We start from the raw sequence: 19,618 nt of genomic DNA, 5'->3' as shown, positions 1-19,618 counted from the left end.
GAATACAGCGCAGTACAGGCCCTTCGGCCCTCGATGTTGCACCGATCAAAGCCCACCTAACCTACACTAACCCACTATCCTCCATATACCTATCCAATGCCTGCTTAAATACCCATAAAGAGGGAGAGTCCACCACTGCTACTGGCAGGGCATTCCATGAACTTACGACTCGCTGAGTGAAGAACCTACCCCTAACATCAGTCCTATATCTACCCCCTCCTTAATTTAAAGCTATGCCCCCTTGTAATAGCTGACTCCATACGTGGAAAAAGGTTCTCACTGTCAACCCTATCTAACCCCCGAATCATCTTGTACACCTCTATCAAGTCACCCTTAAACCTTCTTTTCTCCAATGAAAACAACCCCAAGTGCCTCAGCCTTTCCTCATAGGATCTTCCTACCATACCAGGCAACATCCTGGTAAACTTCCTCTGCACCCGTTCCAGTGCCTCCACATCCTTCCTATAGTATGGCGACCAAAACTGCACACAATATTCTAGATGCGGCCGCACCAGAGTCTTCTACAACTGCAGCATGACCTCAGGACTCCGGAACTCAATTCCTCTACCAATAAACACCAGTACGCCATATGCCTTCTTCACTGCACTATTTACCTGGGTGGCAACTTTCAGAGATCTGTGTACATGGACACCAAGATCCCTCTGCTCTTCCACACTACCAAGTATCCGACCATTAGCCCAGTACCCAATCTTTTTGTTACTCTTACCAAAGTGAATCACCTCACACTTAGCTACATTGAACTCCATTTGCCACCTTTCTGCCCAGCTCTGCAGCTTCTCTATATCCCACTGTAACCTGCCACATCCTTCCTCACTGTCTACAACTCCTCTGACTTTCGTATCATCCGCAAACTTGCTCACCCAACCTTCTAACCCTTCCTCCAGGTCATTTATAAAAATGACAAACAGCAATGGTCCCAAAACAGATCCTTGCGGAACACCGCTAGTGACGGCACTCCAAGATGAACCTTTGCCATCAACTACTACCCTCTGTCTTCTTCCAGCCAGCCAATTCCTAATCCAAACCTCCAACTCACCCTCAATGCCATATCTCTGTATTTTCTGCAGTAGCCTACCATGGGGGACCTTATCAAACGCCTTACTAAAATCCATATATACCACATCTACCGCTTTCCCCTCATCTACCTCCTTAGTCACCTTCTCAAAGAATTCAATAATGTTTGTGAGGCACGACCTGCCCTTCACAAAACCATGCTGACTATCCTTGATCACATTATTCTTATCCAGATGTGCATAAATCCTATCCCTTACAATTCTTTCTAAGACTTTGCCCACAACAGAAGTGAGACTCACTGGCCTATAGTTACTAGGATTATCCCTACTCCCCTTCTTGAACAAGGGAACCACGTTTGCTAGCCTCCAGTCCTCTGGCACTACTCCTGTAGACAAAGAGGACACAAAAATCAAGGCCAATGGCTCTGCAATCTCCTCCCTTGCTTCCCAGAGAATACTAGGATAAATGCCATCAGGCCCAGGGGACTTATCTATTTTCACCCTTGCCAGAATTTCCAGCACCTCTTCTCTACATATCTCAAAGCCATCCATTCTACTTATTCGTGCCTCAGTATTCATATCGACAACAATGTCCTGTTCCTGAGTGAATACTGACGAAAAGTATTCATTCAGTGCCTCCCCAATCTATTCAGCCTCCACACGCAACTTCCCATTACTATCCTTGATTGGACCTATTCCTACCCTAGTCATTCTTTTATTCCTAACATACCTATAGAAAGCCTTAGGGTTTTCCCTAATCCTACCAACTAAGGACCTTTCATGTCCCCTCCTTGCTGCTCTTAGCTCTCTCTTCAGGTCCTTCCGGGCTACCTTATAACTCTCAATCGCCCCTATTGAACCTTCACGCCTCATCTTTACAAAGGCTGCCCTCTTCCATTTAACAAGGGATTCCAATTCCTTGTTAAACCACGGCTCCCTCACACGACCCTTTCCTCCCTGCCTGATAGGTACGTACTTATCAAGGACACTCAATAGTTGCTCCTTGAACAAGCTCCACTTATCAATTACGCTCTTGCCTTGGAATCTACTTTTCCAATCCAACATCCTAAGTCATGCCTCACCGCATCATAATTTCCCTGCCCCCAGCTATAACTCTTGCCCTGTAGTACACACTTATCCCTCTCCATCACTAGAGTAAAAATCACCGAATTGTGGTCACTGTCCCCAAAGTGCTCACCTACCTCTAGTTCTAATACCTGGCCTGGTTCGTTACCCAGAACCAAATCCAGTATGGCCTCACCTCTTGTTGGCTTATCTACATATTGTGTCAGGAAACTCTCCTGCACACATTGGACAAACACTGACCCATCTAACGAACTTGAGCTATAGCTTTCCCAATCAATATCAGGAAAGTTAAAGTCCCCCATAACAACCACCCTATTACTGTCACTCTTCTCCTGAATCATCTTCGCAATCCTTTCTTCATCGATTCTAGGACTTTTAGGAGGCCTGTAAAAGACTCCTAACAGGGTGACCTCACCTCTCCTATTCCTAACCTCAACCCAAACTACCTCAGATGGCAAATCTTCGTCCATCTTCCTTTCCACTGCTGTAATACTATCTTTGACAAGCAAAGCCACACCCCCCCCCTCTTTTACCCCCACCTCTGACCCTACTAAAACATTTAAACCCTGGAACCTGCAACAGCCAATCCTGTCCCTGATCTAGCCATGTCTCCGTAATAGCCACAACATCGAAGTCCCAGGTACCAACCCACGCTGCAAGTTCACCTACCTTATTTGGTATACTTCTGGCATTAAAGTATACACACTTCAAGCCACTCTTCTGTTTACAGGCACCCTCCTTTGAGATTGATGCCATGTTCCTAACCTCCCTATACTCCAGGTCCTGCTACATACAGTCTGGGTTCCCATGCCCCTGCAGAGTTAGTTTAAACCCCCCCCAAGAGCACTAGCAAACCTCCCCCCAAGGATACTGGTGCCCCTCAGGTTCAGGTGCAGACCATCCTGTTTATAGAGGTCCCACCTTCCCCAGAAAGAACCCCAGTTATCCAAGTACCGAAATCCCTCCCTCCTGCACCATCCCTGTAGCCACGCATTTAACTGTTCTCTCTCCCTATTCCTCGACTCTCTATCACGTGGCACGGGTAACAAACCAGAGACAACAACTCTGTTCGTTCTAACTCTGAGCTTCCAACCTAGCTCCCTAAAAGCCTGTCTAACATCCTCAGCACTCCTCCTACCTATGTCATTGGTGCCAATATGGACCACGACTTCAGGCTGCTCCCCCTCCCACTTAAGGACCCGGAAAACACGATCAGAGACATCACGTACCCTTGCACCTGGGAGGCAACATACCAAACGTGAGTCTCTCTCGTTCCCACAAAACCGCCTTTCTGTGCCCCGAACTATCGAGTCCCCAATTATTATTGCTCTGCTCTTCTCCACCCTTCCCTTCTGAGTAGCGGGGACAGGCTCCGTGCCAGAGGCCTGAGCCCCGTCACTTACCCCTGGTAAGTCGTCCCCCCCACAAGTATCCAAAACGGTATATTTGTTCTTGAGGGGAACGGCCGCAGGGAGTCCCTGCACTGGCTGCTTCCTCCCAGTCCCCCTCACTGTCACCCATCTATCTGCCATCTTTGGAGTTACTACTTCCCTATAGCTCCGATCTACGACCCCCTCTGCCTCCCGAATGATCCGAAGTTCATCCAACTCCAGCTCCAGTTCCCTAACACGGTCTTGGAGGAGCTGGAGATGGGTGCACTTCCTGCAAGTGTAATCAGCAGGGACGTCCGTCATCTGACTTCAAACCTTGTCCATCCCAGTCCAACACCACCACCACTAGATCATCATTCACATTGTAATTGAATATTTGCTAATAAACAAAATCTACTTTCAACAATCAAATCCTTCCAAACATTGGTATCACTTCACTTTAGCTGCTTAGTATGTAGAATTTTATAGAACCATTGCATTTTATAGAACAGAAGGCGATCTACTGACTATAATGTTTCCACCAGTTGGCTGAGCCATTTCTAATCATGACTCTTTATCTTACACGTTCCATTTTTAAATTTTCTTTTTGAAATTATTATTCTTTTCCCTTTTGTATATAGTTGTGGATTCTAGATTGACCGCTGTTGAGGACATTTCACGTACAATCAGTGAGCAATGGCCTGAAGCAGGGATGCTCGTGACCAGTGGTCCAGTATGGGAGCAGGGGCAATGACCCAGTTGGAGATTGGCAGAAGCCAGCAGTCAGACCATATGGGAGCCCACTGCACTGGTTTGCTGTGGAGAGCCCTTGGAGAAATACTATGATGCTTGTCTTTTTAATTTCGCTTCTTATTTTTCTGATCAATTGTTATACCATGCATGTAACTTTTTTCTGTATTTCTCTATCCTTTAAATAGGATTGTACCTAGGTATACTGTAGCTAAGATGGCGTGTGTGTTAGTGACATTGTTGCACTGTAACCAATTGTGTAACTAACAAAGATGTACCCAGGTGCCTTTGTACCTCAGATAGCACTGTAAGTGGCAACTTATAAACTTTTCACTGTATTCATTTGAGTACATGTGACAATGAAGCTAATTCAATTCAGTTTATTCTATTGTGTTACATATCATGGTCAGTATGTCTTTAAGAGAGAAGCTCATGATATCATTGCTAAATCATTGCATGTGACTTGAGGGTATAACGATCTCATACTCCATCTTACCTTATTCACTTGAAGCACGACACTCTACTGGAAGCTATTCTGTTGTAACCACTAGCTTTATAATATCCCAGATACTAAAGGCACAGGGAATGTAATGTCTGTGATCATTTCTACACACAGAAAATTCTTCTTCAAAGACAAAGGGGAATGAAAGGTATAGTACGACGAGCAAGTATGTAGAGATCTACCAAAATTGCACACTGGGGCAGAGTTAGAAATCCAAATACAACTACCTGGATACCAGGAAAGCGTTCGAAAATATACAACCAGCCGAGATTGTTTGCCGTAATTATTGATCACAGGCAAAGGAACAGAATCCAGCTCAGACCAATGTCCAACGCACCAATCACACACAGAGAGAGTAAGGAAGAACACTCCGATGATGCGGATTGTGGGGTGACAGATTGGATGAGTGACAGCAACCAACAGCAAGACAAGCAACTTGTCAAACAGAGAACAACGTGTAAATCTCCAGATAGATACACAATCACCAGATCAGGACAAATTAGCAAATGTCCAAAGCATTGCTCTTAAGTTCAAAATGTTAATCTTGTAAACTCAGTTTGTATAATTACCAAATGATCACATGTACAACCATGAAGATGTGTTTGGAATAAGTTATTCAGAAAACAGGGGCATTGTGTCTTATGTCTCACGGTCAGTACTTCAGTATGTCTTTAAGAGGCACTTTAAGAAATATCTTCAAGAAATCACCACTGCATCGCAGCATGTGACCTGCAAGTATAAAGGTCTCACACTCCACTTTCCCTTGATCACTTGAAGCATGACACTCTACTGAAACATGCTCCTATGTTGTAACAAATAGTTTAATATTAGCCCAGGCAGAATATGTCTGAGGAAGTTAATGTTTGCATATAAAGGTTAATGGTAATAAATGGCTGTTGGATTCTTCCATACCATGCTGTCTATGCCCAGGTTCTTATGTTTTAGTATATAGCATCAGCGTTATTGTTTCAGATAAAGCACACTTTTGAACGCAAACTCACACCAGTTCTTTGCAATGAAAAAAAACTAAACTCATGTTTTCTCCTTTCATGGTTAAAGTTGTGTATGTGTTTGTAAGCCATATATGTATACATTTTACTTTATATTATAGATTGTGCATAAAGTGAAGCATGATCAATTTGAAAGTCAAGTTGAGTTAATACAATATATTTATCAATGGGTCATTATTTAAAATATTAAGTCTTCAGATAAATTGGCTAAACATGACTATTGAGAACAAGCAGACAATTGCACTTAAAGGTAGTAACAGTTCAGAATTATTCGGGATAATATTATCCCCAAAAGGCAGGAGGGCTGGAGTTAGGTGGAACATTAATTTGATCCCAACACCTCTTCCAAACCATTCCTTTCCAGTTTTTAGGAAAAGAATGCAGGCAATCAACCCACTCCCAGGAGGCAGGCTGGTCATTTAAATATTATAACAGGGCTTCATGCCTCAAATCACAACTCTGTTCGGTTCCCGGTGAAACTGCCTGACTGGATTTCCTGAGCCTCAGGAAATCAGGGTGGTTTCAGGCAGCTCAAGGGAGACAAGTACTTCTTTATGGATGGGATGTGATTCCAGGTATGGCTTATGCATTCAAGGTCCCCAGCCCAATAGGTTGATCTTCTTCCTGCCCATTGTATTAGATCTTGTTGTCCCCTCGAGGCTGCTGCAAGTGGTGAAAAGAACAAGCGCAGGCTTTATAAATCTTAGTGCGCTAAGGGTCAAAGTACCAACTATGAAGCCATCTGGTACCAGACAGGCTGAAAAGCAGAATGTCCAGCACAAAACCAGATGTCTGACTGCCCTCTGACTAGCCTTCCTGAACAAAACTCCTTCCCAGTCATAATTGAATTCAATGTGCCTGAAAAATCAGTTGGATCCAATAACATATGTATATACTATTTGTAAATTCAATAATTAAAATTTCTGATGATGTAAAAGCCCTCAATCTGTATGAATTATTTGTGAGAATATTTACACACAGTATTTTTACTCAAACCAAATGGCTTCTTTGCACGACTTTGAATTGCTGCTAGAGAAATATCTATTATTTATCATTCTTCTGTTACACTATAACTTGCATGTTTTGCACTTCTTATGCACTTTTTTGCTGTGTACGATTGTGCTGTCATGTAGCCCACTCGGGCCTGGAGGAACGCTGTCTCATTTTTCCTCTATCAGTCGTATATGATAGAAGTGACAAATAAAAGGTACCCTACTCTACTCTAATGGCCTCTGAAGGCACATCTCATTCATATCTTTAAATGTGGACTGCATGCCATTTTCTGGAATTGACTTTTACTTAAGAATGGACAATAACAAAACTAATAAAATTGATAAAAAGACATTGGTAAAGGCTCTTTAATCAAATGAGTGCAGCACTCATAATAGAATGGTAAATTGGTGGAAATAAGTATCTATGACAGGATAGTCATTGTAGGGTTATGATTCCAGGCTGCCCAAGGCTGGGAACTAAACATTGAAGGGTCTCTGACATTTTGAAAAAGGAAGCTAGGAAAGATTTTTTAAGTAACTCTGTTACTTAAGATTTGATTCCCTACAGTGTGGAAACAGGCCCTTCGGCCCAACAAGTCCACACCAACCCTTCAAAAGAGCAACCCACCCAGACCCATTCCCCTACACCGAACACTACGGGCAATTTAGCATGGCCAGTTCACCTAACCTGCACATCTTTGGTTTGTGGGAGGAAGCCGGAGCACCTGGAGGAAACCCACGCAGACACGGGGAGAATGTGCAAACTCCACACAGACAGTTGCCTGAGGTGGGAATCGAACCCGGGTCTCTGGTGCTGTGAGGCAGCAGTGCTAACCACTGAGCCACTGGTGTACAATTGTGCAGTTTGTGCTGTCCAGGTAGCCCACTGTGATGCCGGTGTTGGACTGGGGTGTACAAAGTTAAAAAATCACACAACACCAGGTCATAGTCCAACAGGTTTATTTGGAAGCACTAGCTTTTGGAGAGCTGCAACCACCTGATGAAGAAGCAGCACTCTGAAAGTTAGTGGTTCTAAATAAACCTGTTGGACTATAACCTGGTGTTGTGTGATTTTTTTAAACTCTGTTATTTAAGGATGTCATTAGTACAGTAGTGAAAGATGGTGTTGTCTCGAAAAAGAAAGCTATAGTTAGGTGGTGTTAAGAAACAGGAAGGATCAGAAGGCAAATGTAGAAGTAACTTACAGGTCCCCTAACATTTGTTGCACTGTAGGACAGAGCAAGGTAGCCTATAAAATGAGTGTTTAGAGTATATGCAGGACAATTTCTTAAAGAAGGACATTCTACAGTCAATCAGGGAGCAGGTTATTCCAGAGCTGGTAATGAGAAATGAGTCAGGGTTTATTAATTTGGTAAAGGAACACCAAGGTAAGAGTAATAGAATTTCATGTTCAGTTTGAAGGGCAAAAGCTAAGACAATGTTAGAGGCTGTGTCACCAAATGTGTGCAGTGTACACGAGAAAATGGAAGATTGTTAGAAATAAATATATCTGATTGGATAGCCATCACAAAGGCCTGGTTCCAGGGTGCCCAAGGCTGTGACTTCAAAGTTAAGGGTATGAAAGCAGAGCTGGTTAATGTGAATGGGAAACTATGTTAAAAAGGTAGATCAATTTTAAGGAGATATTTAATACCTTTCAGCAAATATTCAACCCAGTGACAAAGAAAGACCCTTTGAGAAAGGCACATTATCTGTATTTACATAAGGAAATTAAGAACAAAGTCATGGAGTCATACAGCATAGAAACAGACCCTTCAGTCCAACTCGACCATGCCGACCTGATATCTTAAATTTATCTTGGCCCATTTGCCAGCATTTGGTCTATATCCCTCTAAATCCCTCCTATTCATGTACCCATCCAGATGCCTTTTAAATTTTGTAATTGTACCAGCCTCCACCACTTCCTCTGGCAAGTTGATCCAACAAACACACTACTTTCTGCAAAAACATTGCCCCTCAGGTCCTTTTTAATTTCCTCTCACTTTAAACCTGTACCCTCTAGTTTTAGACTTCTCTACCCTGGAGAAAAAGCTTTGGCTAATCAACCTACCTATGCCCTTCGTGATTTTATAAACCTCTATAAGGTCACCCTTCGACGCTCCAGGGAAAATAGCCCTAGCATATTCAGCCTCTCCCGATAGCTCCAATCCCAGCAACCGCCTTGTGAATTTTTTTCTGAACCCTTTCAAGTTTAGCAACACCTTTCCTAAAACAGGAGACCAGAATTTAATGCAGTATTCTAAAAGTAGCGGCACGGTGGCACAGTGGTTAGCACTGCTGCCTCACAGCGCCTGAGACCCGGGTTCAATTCCCACCTCAGGCGACTGACTGTGTGGAGTTTGCACGTTCTCCCCGTGTCTGCGTGGGTTTCCTCCGGGTGCTCCGGTTTCCTCCTACAGTCCAAAGATGTGCAGGTCAGGTGAATTGGCCATGCTAAATTGCCCATAGTGTTAGGTAAGGGGTAAATGTAGACGTAGGGATATGGGTGGGTTACGCTTCGGCGGGGCGGTGTGGACTTGTTGGGCTGAAGGGCCTGTTTCCACACTGTAAGTAATCTAATCTAATCTAATCAATGTCCTGCACAGCCACGACATGAGATCCCAACTCCTGTACTCAATGCACTGACCAACGGAGGCAAGCATACCAAATGCCTTCTTCACTACCCTGTCTACCTGTGACTCCACTTTCAAAGAACTATGCATCTGCACCCCTAGGTCCCTTTGTTTAGCAAACCACCCCAGGGCGCTATCACTAACTGAATAAGTCCTGCCTTGATTTGCCCTATGAAAATGCAACCCTCACATTTATCTAAATTAAATTCCATCTGCCACTCCTCAGCCCTTTGGCTCATCTGTTCAAGGTCCTGTTGTACCTCCCATTGTCTTCTACCTTCAAGACAATTCTGTATTCAATTAGCTCACCCCCTCTGGATTCCATGTGATCAAATCTTGCTAACCATGCAGATCCTTGTCAAACACTTGCTGAAGTCCATATAGACAATCTGATACGAAGATTGGTGGAGTTGTGGATAGTGAGGAGGGCTGTTGTCAGCTGCAAAGGGACTTAGATATAATGCAGAGCTGGGCTGAGGAGTGGCAGATGGAGTTCAACCTTGTCAAGTGTAAGGTTGTCCATTTTGGAAGGACAAATAAGAATGCAGAATACAGGGTTAACGGTAGGGTTCTTAGTGAGGTGGAGAAGCAGAGGGATCTTGGGGTCTATGTTCATAGCTCTTTGAAAGTTGCCACTCACGTGGATAGAGCTTGTAAGAAGGCCTATGGTGTATTAACGTTCATTAGCAGAGGGATTGAATTCAAGAGTCGTGAGGTGATGTTGCAGCTGTACAGGACCTTGGTAAGGCCACATTTGGAGTACTGTGTGCAGTTCTGGTCGCCTCATTTTAGGAAAGATGTGGAAGCTTTGGAGAGGGTGCAGAGGAGATTTACCAGGATGGCGCCTGGAATGGAGAATAGGTCGTACGAGGATAGGTTGACAGTGCTAGGCCTTTTCTCATTGGAACGGCGAAGGATGAGGGGTGACTTGATAGAAGTTTATAAGATGATCAGGGGAATAGATAGAGTACACAGTCAGAGACTTTTTCCCCGGGTACAACAGAGTGTTACAAGGGGACATAAATTTAAGGTGAAAGGTGGAAGGTATAGGGGGGGATGTCAGGGGTAGGTTCTTTACCCAGAGAGTGGTGGGGACATGAAATGCGCTGCCTGTGGGAGTGGCAGAGTCAGAATCATTGGTGACCTTTAAGCGGCAATTGGATAGGTACATGGATAGGTGCTTAAGCTAGAACAAATGTTCGGCACAACATCGTGGGCCGAAGGGCCTGTTCTGTGCTGTATTGTTCTATGTTCTATGTTCTATGTTCTACCGCTCTACCTTCATCAATCTTCTTTGTCACTTCTTCCAAAAACTCAATCAAATTAGTGAGACACAATTTCCCACACACAGCGCCATGTTGACTCTACCTAATCAGTCGTTGACTTTCTAAATGCATGGAAATTATGTCCTTCAGAATCCCCTCCAACAGCTTACCCACCACTGATGTCAGGCTTACCAGTCTATTGTTCCCTGGTTTTTCCTTACTACTTTTTTATAAGTAGTATCATATTGAAAGAAACACTGTACAATTTAATAAAGATAAGCTGGAAGTTTGCATAGATTTTAAGAACCAGTAAAGAATGACTAACAAAAAAAAGGGAAGAAATAGAGTATGAGAGAAAGCTAGGATGTAATATAAAAAACAGATAATAAGGAGTTTCTACAAGTAGTTAAATAGGAAAGGGAAACCAAAGCTAGCAATGGTCCTGAAGTTAGTAAGTATGAAGACACTAATGATGGAAAAGATGAAAATGTAAGAGTTATTCAACAAATATTTTTGTTGAACATTTCTCCTCATTTTAGAAAAATTAGAAAATTTCTCATAGATACCTGAAATCAATAGTGAATGGAGGGAAGAATTTAAAATGATCACCAGTCAAGGAGAAAAGTGCTGGGAAAACTATCAGGCCTAAAGTTTGGTAAATCCCCATGAACAGATAGCCTGCATTCTATGGTCTAAAAAGAGTGGCTACAAAAATGAAAGACATTTTGGTCATAATCCTCTAAATTTCCACAGATTCTAATGGGTCTTTGCAGATTGTAAAATAGTTAATGGACATATTTCATAAGGAAAGGAGGAAGTTATAAGACAGAAAGCTAAAGGCCAGTTAGTCTAACACCTGTCACAGGACAACTGCTCAAACCCATTATTAATGAGTTTAAGCAGGATGCTTAGAAAATTATAATGTGAACAGTCAAGATAGCTTTGTGAAAGGAAAACTATTTAACTAAATTATTAGCGTTCTATGAGAAAGTAACATGAAAGATGAATAAAAGGGAACTTTTTGATGTGGTGCACTTGGATTTCCAAAAAGCCTTTAATAAGATGTCATATCAAAGATTAACGTACAAAATAAGAGTACATGGTGTAAAGGCATGGGTAAAGTGTTGATTGGCCAACAGGAAGCAGAGAGTGGGGATAAATTGGTGTTTTTTGGTTAGCAAATTAAAATTTGTGGAGGACCACAGAACCAGTGCTAGGGCCTCAGTTATTTACAATTGATATCAATGACTTCGATGAATGGATCATATGTACAGTAGCTAAATTTGCCAGACACCAAAAGGAAGAAGGTTGTCACTGTCTGAAAAGCGATAGAGACAGATTGGAAGAGTGGACAAAGATTTGTCAGATGGGATATAACATGGGAAATGTGAACATCTTCACTTTGGCAGGAAGAATATGTAAGTAGTATATTAATTAAATGGAGAGAGATTACAACACTCAATGATACAGAGGAATCTGGGTGGCCTGGTACGCGAATAATAAAAAGTTAGCAAGCAATTTTAGATTCCCTACAGTGTGGAAACAGGCCCTTCAGCCCAACAAGTCCACACTGACCCATTTCCCTCTGACTAATGCACCTAACACTAGGCACGGGGAGAACATGCAAACTCCACACAGACAGTCACCTGAGGCTGGATTTGAACCTGGGACCCTGGTGCTGTGAGACAGCAGTGCTAACCACTGAGCCACCGTGCCACCCATGTCACCCATGTCACCAACTGTTTCTTAATATCACATGGAATGAACCAAATTGTCTGATATTTGGCATCATTAATGCTGGCCATCTCTGGGGGAGGCAGAGATGGATCATCCATTTAGCACTTCTGGCTGACACTTGTTGAAACTTCTTCAGTCTTATGTTTTGCACTAAGTAAAAGCAGAAAAAACTGCAGATGCTGAAAATCAGAAACAAAAACTGAACTTACTGGAAAAGCTCAGCTCTGGCATCATCTGTGAAGACAGTTAATGTTTCGGGTCCAGTGACCCTTCCTCAGTTGTGCCAGATCTGCTGACCTTCTCCAGCAAGTTCTGTTTTTGTTATCTTTTGCACTGTTGCACTGGGAGGCCCATCATTGAGGATAGGGATACTTGTCGAGTTTCCTCCTCCTTGAATGTATATACCCAGATGGAATGCATCTGTGGAAGTTGCATCTGCTATTGTTTGTGGTTTACTTGTGTATGATTGAATGATGTAGCATTTAGAATTCAGAGGTAAATAGGAGGATAAATAATATTCCATACTTAAACCTCAAAGTCTTGCTGTCGATTGTTTTAAAAATGAGGAAGCTGAGAAACAGATGCATCTTCCTTTCCAGAAACACACACTAATTTCAGATCATAATGGAAAGTGAAGAAAAGTTTCAGTTCTCTCCTGTTCCTGTCCATAACAGGAGGCATTTGCAAATTTGAGTGATTAGACAAAGTGAATTCTTTAGAATGTCGCAGGTTAAGGAGTGTTCTAATCAAGGTCTTCAGAATACTAACAGGGAAAGACAGGGTAAATGAAGATAAACTATTTCCACTGGTTGAAGATTCTAGAACCAGGGTGCGTAGTCTAAGAATGTATGGCCAGGCCACTCAAGAGAGATGTTGGAAAGCACTTCTACACACCAAGAGTCATGAATATTTGGAACTTCTTCAAATGGCTATCGATACTAATTCAATCGTTAAATTTTAATCGGAGATGAACAGATTTTTATTAAGCAAGGGTATCAAGGGATATGGGCCCAATTGATGCTATGATCTTATTAAATGGTGGAGCAGGCTCAAGGGGTTGAATGATCTACACCTCTTCCTATGCTCCCATGACAGTGGCACAGTTAATTTACACATGACACCAATAAACTAGGTTTCAGGTACATATTCACAATTCCTCACAGAATAAACATGGAAGGGTATAGTTGAGGGCAGGAAGGGACAATAAAAGTCAGAAGACAAATCAACTTTGCAGACTTCACATTACAAAGTGCATTGGAACAGAAGTGAATTTGCACTTGTGGAATGGACATATAATGGGGCAGTCAAAGAAGGGGACAAGTTGAAATGAATAAAAAATCTTTCAAAGTAACTAATCAATTAGTCTTTATCCTATGTTGGTGAATAGTCAATGCCAGTAATATTATTTACCTGTCTAAGGAACAGTTGTTTTCAAAGATGTTCATTATACATGACATGTTGCAAAACACATAAACATATATCAGCAGTGCCTAAGAGTTTTCTAAAAATTGTAAATAGTAGTTTCTAACACTGCCAAAGGAATAAGCAGATGATGAAAACAAGGCATATGGCCAATGTCAAATAATGAAGATGTCCTCCATAAAAAAAACCTGATGACTTAAGGAATAACTATTGTGGTGACAGTCTGTAAATCTCTCTGTATTTCATTCATTAAATACACTTCGATTTTGTGCTGCTATATGGACTGCATCGATTTAACTACCAAGGTAACAGTTCTGCTCTAAATTGAAAGATGACAATTGAATTCTTATTCAGAAGATATTGCAAAGAACTGTTGAAATATATTAAAATCTCGCACTGGTAATTTGCAGAAAATCATCATTTGAAGTTGCTGTGAAAAAAAATGATGTAAAGCTGCAAAGAATATTCAGCATTATAAAAAATGGAAGTACATTGGATGTCAAGACCTAGTAAATCTTCTGCACAGTGACAAGAAGGCTACTACAGCGAAAAGGAATCTGTATGCATGAGCTCATTAATACCATAATGTTGTAAAATAGGAAAGTGCAGTTACACCTGCTATACTGATTTCACATCACTGTGTTAGAGACTGAAATACTGGACATCCTCGTGATTATTATATGCACAGCAAAGTTGTCAGCTAGTGACAATTTACATACATCATAAAAATGTCAGGAATACACTTATTTGAGATTTTAGGTATGCGGATTTGACTGTAGCCTGCTGGAATACAAATCCTTACTGAAACCTGTGTGGCAATGCAACTTTTCGAGCCTATAGGGCATCAGACGGAAAGAGTGGCATCTATACAATGGATTTCATCATCTCAGAAAATGCCTAATAAATTTACAGCAACAATGGGTGTTCATATGCAATGCTCCCGCTAGATGAGTTTCACATCTTGCTTGGTCCCAAGCCAGACGACCCCCCACACAAGAGCAAGGCAGAGAAAAGCAAAGGGAGATGTTTATACTGTTATGTTTACGACAGGTGGAATAAACAAATAAAGCTTTCTTGTTCAGTTCACAAGAACTTAGGATGATCAAGTCATTTGTGAATGCAATTAAGAACAAGGTTTATCCCACCAATCCCCCTTTCCGCACCCTATCACCTTCTGATGCCAAAACAGATGATCACCCTCATCTCCAGTGAGCCAATGCAGCATGACAGATAAGGAGACCATGGAGAAAATCAATTAAATGGGAAGTCACATCATCTTTTGCTGTGTCAGTTTGAGTCCTTGTGTTCAAGACAGTAGTTATAAAGCATGTTGCCACCTCAAAGTGGTATGATATGACCTCCTAGAAGCAACCAGACACAATCTAAGGTTTTAATGAACTCAGCAGTCTTGACTAGTGAGCAGCAAGGTGGCTCAGTGGCTAGCATAGCTACCTTGCAGTACCAAGTACCTGGGTGCAATCCTAGCCTGGGGTGACTGTCTATGTGCCATTTGCACTTTCTCCCCAAGTTGGTTTGCATCCCCACTAGGTTGTTTGGTTTCCTCCCAAGATGTTCGGTGGATTGGCAATGCTACATTGCACTGAGATGTCCAGCGTTATGTAGAGCCATGGTAAATATGGGGATAGGATGTGGCTATGTATGGGAGGGATGCTCTTTGGAGGGTTGATGGAGATCTGATGGGCTGAATAGCCTCTTTCCACACTGTACTGATTCTTTAACTCAGTCTGCCATGCTCTTGAGTTGGTGCAACATGCCACGATGTGTGACAAGGTACCTTTCCAACACACCTGAATTTAACCATCTCACAAGAAATGTTTCTTCAAATGTATGTTGAGAATCACAATTATGATGCTTCGTGCATCATAACCCATTTATAAACAAGCAGGAAGATCATTTGGCTATAAAACCTCTGGCCATTCTTTAGTCCCCACTCAGCTTAGCTGAATGTATCAATTCCAAAACACACAGATCATTCAAAATGTGATATCTTAATTTCTCATCTCTGAACATGACTCATTTAAGTGTCTGTAAGTTGAAAACAAAAATTTCAGCTGTGAGCCTGTGTAATATTACTGTGGAGAACACCTGTTTTCTTATGCAAAATAGTTTTCTGTTGACTGTTTAGCTTGCGGGAATAATAAGTTTCCGAATTTAACTGTTATGGCTGTTATATTTGCCCCAGTAAAATATACTAAATTCAGCCAATTATAGTGAGTCATTTTTAATGGCAATGCTCTCTCCGTTGTTGTTAGGCTTTGGCTTGTCTATTACAACCATCCATCTCTAACAGGCAGCATCTCAAACTGTCACTCCTGCATCTGCTGGCCATTGCCAGGATTATATGCAACTACCAATAAAATCAGTCTGAATAGTAATGCAAGCATTTACATATTGTGCAACTGATCACTTCATCATTTAGCAAAACCATTCTGTCATTACTAAATTAGTCACTTCACGAAGTTAAACTTCCATAAGTCACCTTTATTTTATGCATTTCAAGTTCATAGAAAAATCTGAGCTAGTGTGTGGAAGTGCTTAGCTAGCATCACTAAGAAATATGCAGTGCAAATTCCATCACAGTTCTTTCAGTCAGGTAAATGCTGTCAATTGTCTATCGCCCTTATCTTTGCATACTTTGTAACTGCAGATGTGCATTTCCACCTTTTTATTTAAACTGCAAGAGATTATACTATTAATAAGTGGATGGACAAGACTGCAAAGTTTCAATCTTAACTGCTGGCTGTGGGACCTGCCTGGCGTCACTTCTGAACACTGTATTTAACCACAGTTTATTGCCTAGCTTGCTGGTAAGCTGGGGTTATTTAGCTCAATTGGATGGATGGCTGGCTTGTGATTCAGAGTAACGTTGATAGTTACTCTATTCCCTCAAGTTAAACCAGCAGACATCTCTCTGTAATGACAGAGCAACATTTTATCTGACAATGGTGACTTTGCATTATTAATAGTGAAGAATACCATAACTTCAGTGTGGGTTAAAGTTAAAAAAAAAATCACATATACCTGTTGGACGACAACCTGGTGTTATTTGGAAGCACTAGCTTTCAACGCACTGCTTCTCCATCAGGTGGTTGTGGAGCAGAATCATAAGACAGATTTTATAGCAACAGAATTGCAATGTCATGGAATATTAAACAAATTTAGCTGAAGTCTTTCATCTTTTAGAATTATCATGTTAGTTTTGGTTTCTTCATATAAAAATCCCAGATTTTTTTTAAAAATTACATTCTCAAGATAGCTTTAACAATAGGTGCCATCTCAGCTCAGATAATGCATTGAAGGTGTGAGGTCTGTGTCCCAATGTTTCTAATGTGGGCTTTACAGAATCTTACATGGATTTCTGCAGTTTTTGAGCAAAATATAATGCAATTTTGCAAATACAAATTCACCCCACAAACTTGTGTGCACACGTGCAGGGAAGATCAAGTGTGTGCATGTGGGTATGTGCGTGGCAGTATGAGTGTCTGTGAGAGAGTGTGTGTGTGTGTGTACAAGTGTAATGGGATAGAAGTCTGTGAGAGGATCTGTGCAAGTATGAGTGTATGTGTGAGCAGAGAAGGGGGTGTGTGCGCGCATGCGTGCGACATGCACTGGGGGTTCCCTGTAGTATGACACAAACCCAACGTCCCAGTTGAGGCCAACTCAATGGGTACTGAACTGAGCTGTCAGCCTCTGCTCAGCCACTTTGCGTTGTTGCCTGCCCTGAAGTCTGCTTTGGAGGACAGTCACCCGAAGGTCTGAGTCTGGATGTCCTGGACCGCTGAAGTGCTCCCTGACTGGGAGGGAATCGCCTGGCTATTGATTATTGTGCGGTGGCCATTCATCTGTTGCCATAGCCTCTGCTTGGTCTCGCCAATGTACCATGCCTCAGGGCATCCTTGACTTCAGAGTACGAGATAGACAACGTTGGCCGACTTGTACGAGTACCTGCCATGTAGTGTCCCCCCCATATAATGGTAGTATCCATGCCCACACTGACACGTCTTGCAGCACCTACTGTGACAGGGTTGTATGGAGTTGTTCTGAGAGCCGGGCAGTTTGCTACAAACATTGATCTGTTTGAGATTTGCGGTTGTTTAAAGGCAAGTAGCAGAGGTGTGTGATAATGTGTTGCAGGTCGCAAAGAACATGGTGTAGTTTTTCAGCTCCTGGGAAGTACTGGACACTGAAGGGTACCCTGTCAGTTGCAGCACATGTCTGTCTCCTGAGGTCATTACAGTTCCTTGCTATGGCACGTTGGAACTGGCAGTTGATGAGTTGAGCATCGCAGCCCATTCTTATGATAGCATCCCTGAGTACTTTCAGGTGCCCGTCGTGTTCCTCCTCATCTGAACAGATCCGGTTTACGCGTAGGGCTTGTCCATAGGGGATAGCTGTTTTAATATGTTTTGGGTGTAAGCTGGAGAAGTGTAGCATTGTGAAGTTGTCCATAGGTTGGCAGTAGAGTGAGGTGTCCATCCTTGATGGAGATGCATATGGTCCTACAGACCAAGAAATGCACGCAGAATCTCACAGACTTATACCCCACTACACTCACTCAATTGCCCCTGCGCGCACGCGCACACACGCTTGTGGGCTGAATCACATTATATTTTGATCAAAAATTGCATAAACCCATGTAAGATTCTGCAAATCCCACTTTAGAAATAGAATCAGTTGAACCTAACATTGGGACACCGACAGTCTTTAACCTCACACCTTCAATGCATTATCTGAACTGAGATAGGTGCTATCGATAAAACTATTCAGAATCTAACTTTAAAAAGTTCTGGGAGTTACATATGCAGAAACCAAAACTAACATGATAATTCTAAAAGATGAAAGATGTAAGTTGAATGCGTTTAATATTACATTCCATGACACTGCAATCCTGTTGCTATAAATTCTGTGGCTTATGATTCTGCTTCACAACCATCTGATGAAGAAGCAGCACATCAAAAGCTAATGCTACCAAATAAACCTGTTGGACTATAACCTGGTGTTATGATTTTTAACATTGTCCACCCCAGTCCAATACCTGCACCTCCAAAATATGAAGTTGTGAGGAAATATAATTTTGTTGTTCCTCACCAAAGCGAAATTTTGAGATCCTAAGCCTACCCTGTCATTTAGAACAGTCATAGCGCCCATGAGAATGGTCAGGATGTGGACAGTATTTCACAGTATGGTAGTCACTTCTACCAATCCTGACATGGACAGATGTATCCAAGTAAACTGGTGCAGCTGAGGTTATATTGAACCATCCCTTGACGATGAGGTCATCCTGTTAACTTTCAGTTAGGTACTGACAAGCTCTTGAGTGAATGAAGACTCCCACATCAAAGAACAGATCTTGCAATAACAACTAAAGATGAGATCCTAATTACTAAATCTTTAAATACTTACAATAAGCAATTAAGAGCTAAATAGGTACAGAATTAAAATAACAATTTGAATAAAATAACTTGTAACTTCATTAAATAAAGAAATTAATGGATGTTAGTTTATATCAATTGTAATATTGTCCTAAGATTAAATTAGGATTAGACTGTTTTGACATTGAATAGTTTAACCAGCATTCTCTAATCAGCTACTCAGTTAAGACTCTACTGCATGTGGTAGGCAATGTTGCTACAATTTATACAGCTTTGGTTTACATGTTAGCTGCACATGGATCACTCTCAGTGAAATCAGAAGACTGTGGGTTCAAATCCCAGTCCAGGAAATAACAAAATGTTAGGTGGACAGAGCTTTAGGCATGCTGCCTTGTTGATGTTATCATCATGTAGATGAGGCCAT

The sequence above is a fragment of the Chiloscyllium punctatum genome, chromosome 25, assembly GCF_047496795.1.
Source record: "Chiloscyllium punctatum isolate Juve2018m chromosome 25, sChiPun1.3, whole genome shotgun sequence".
In the NCBI taxonomy this organism is placed as follows: domain Eukaryota; kingdom Metazoa; phylum Chordata; class Chondrichthyes; order Orectolobiformes; family Hemiscylliidae; genus Chiloscyllium; species Chiloscyllium punctatum.
This window is presented reverse-complemented; position numbering follows the sequence as displayed.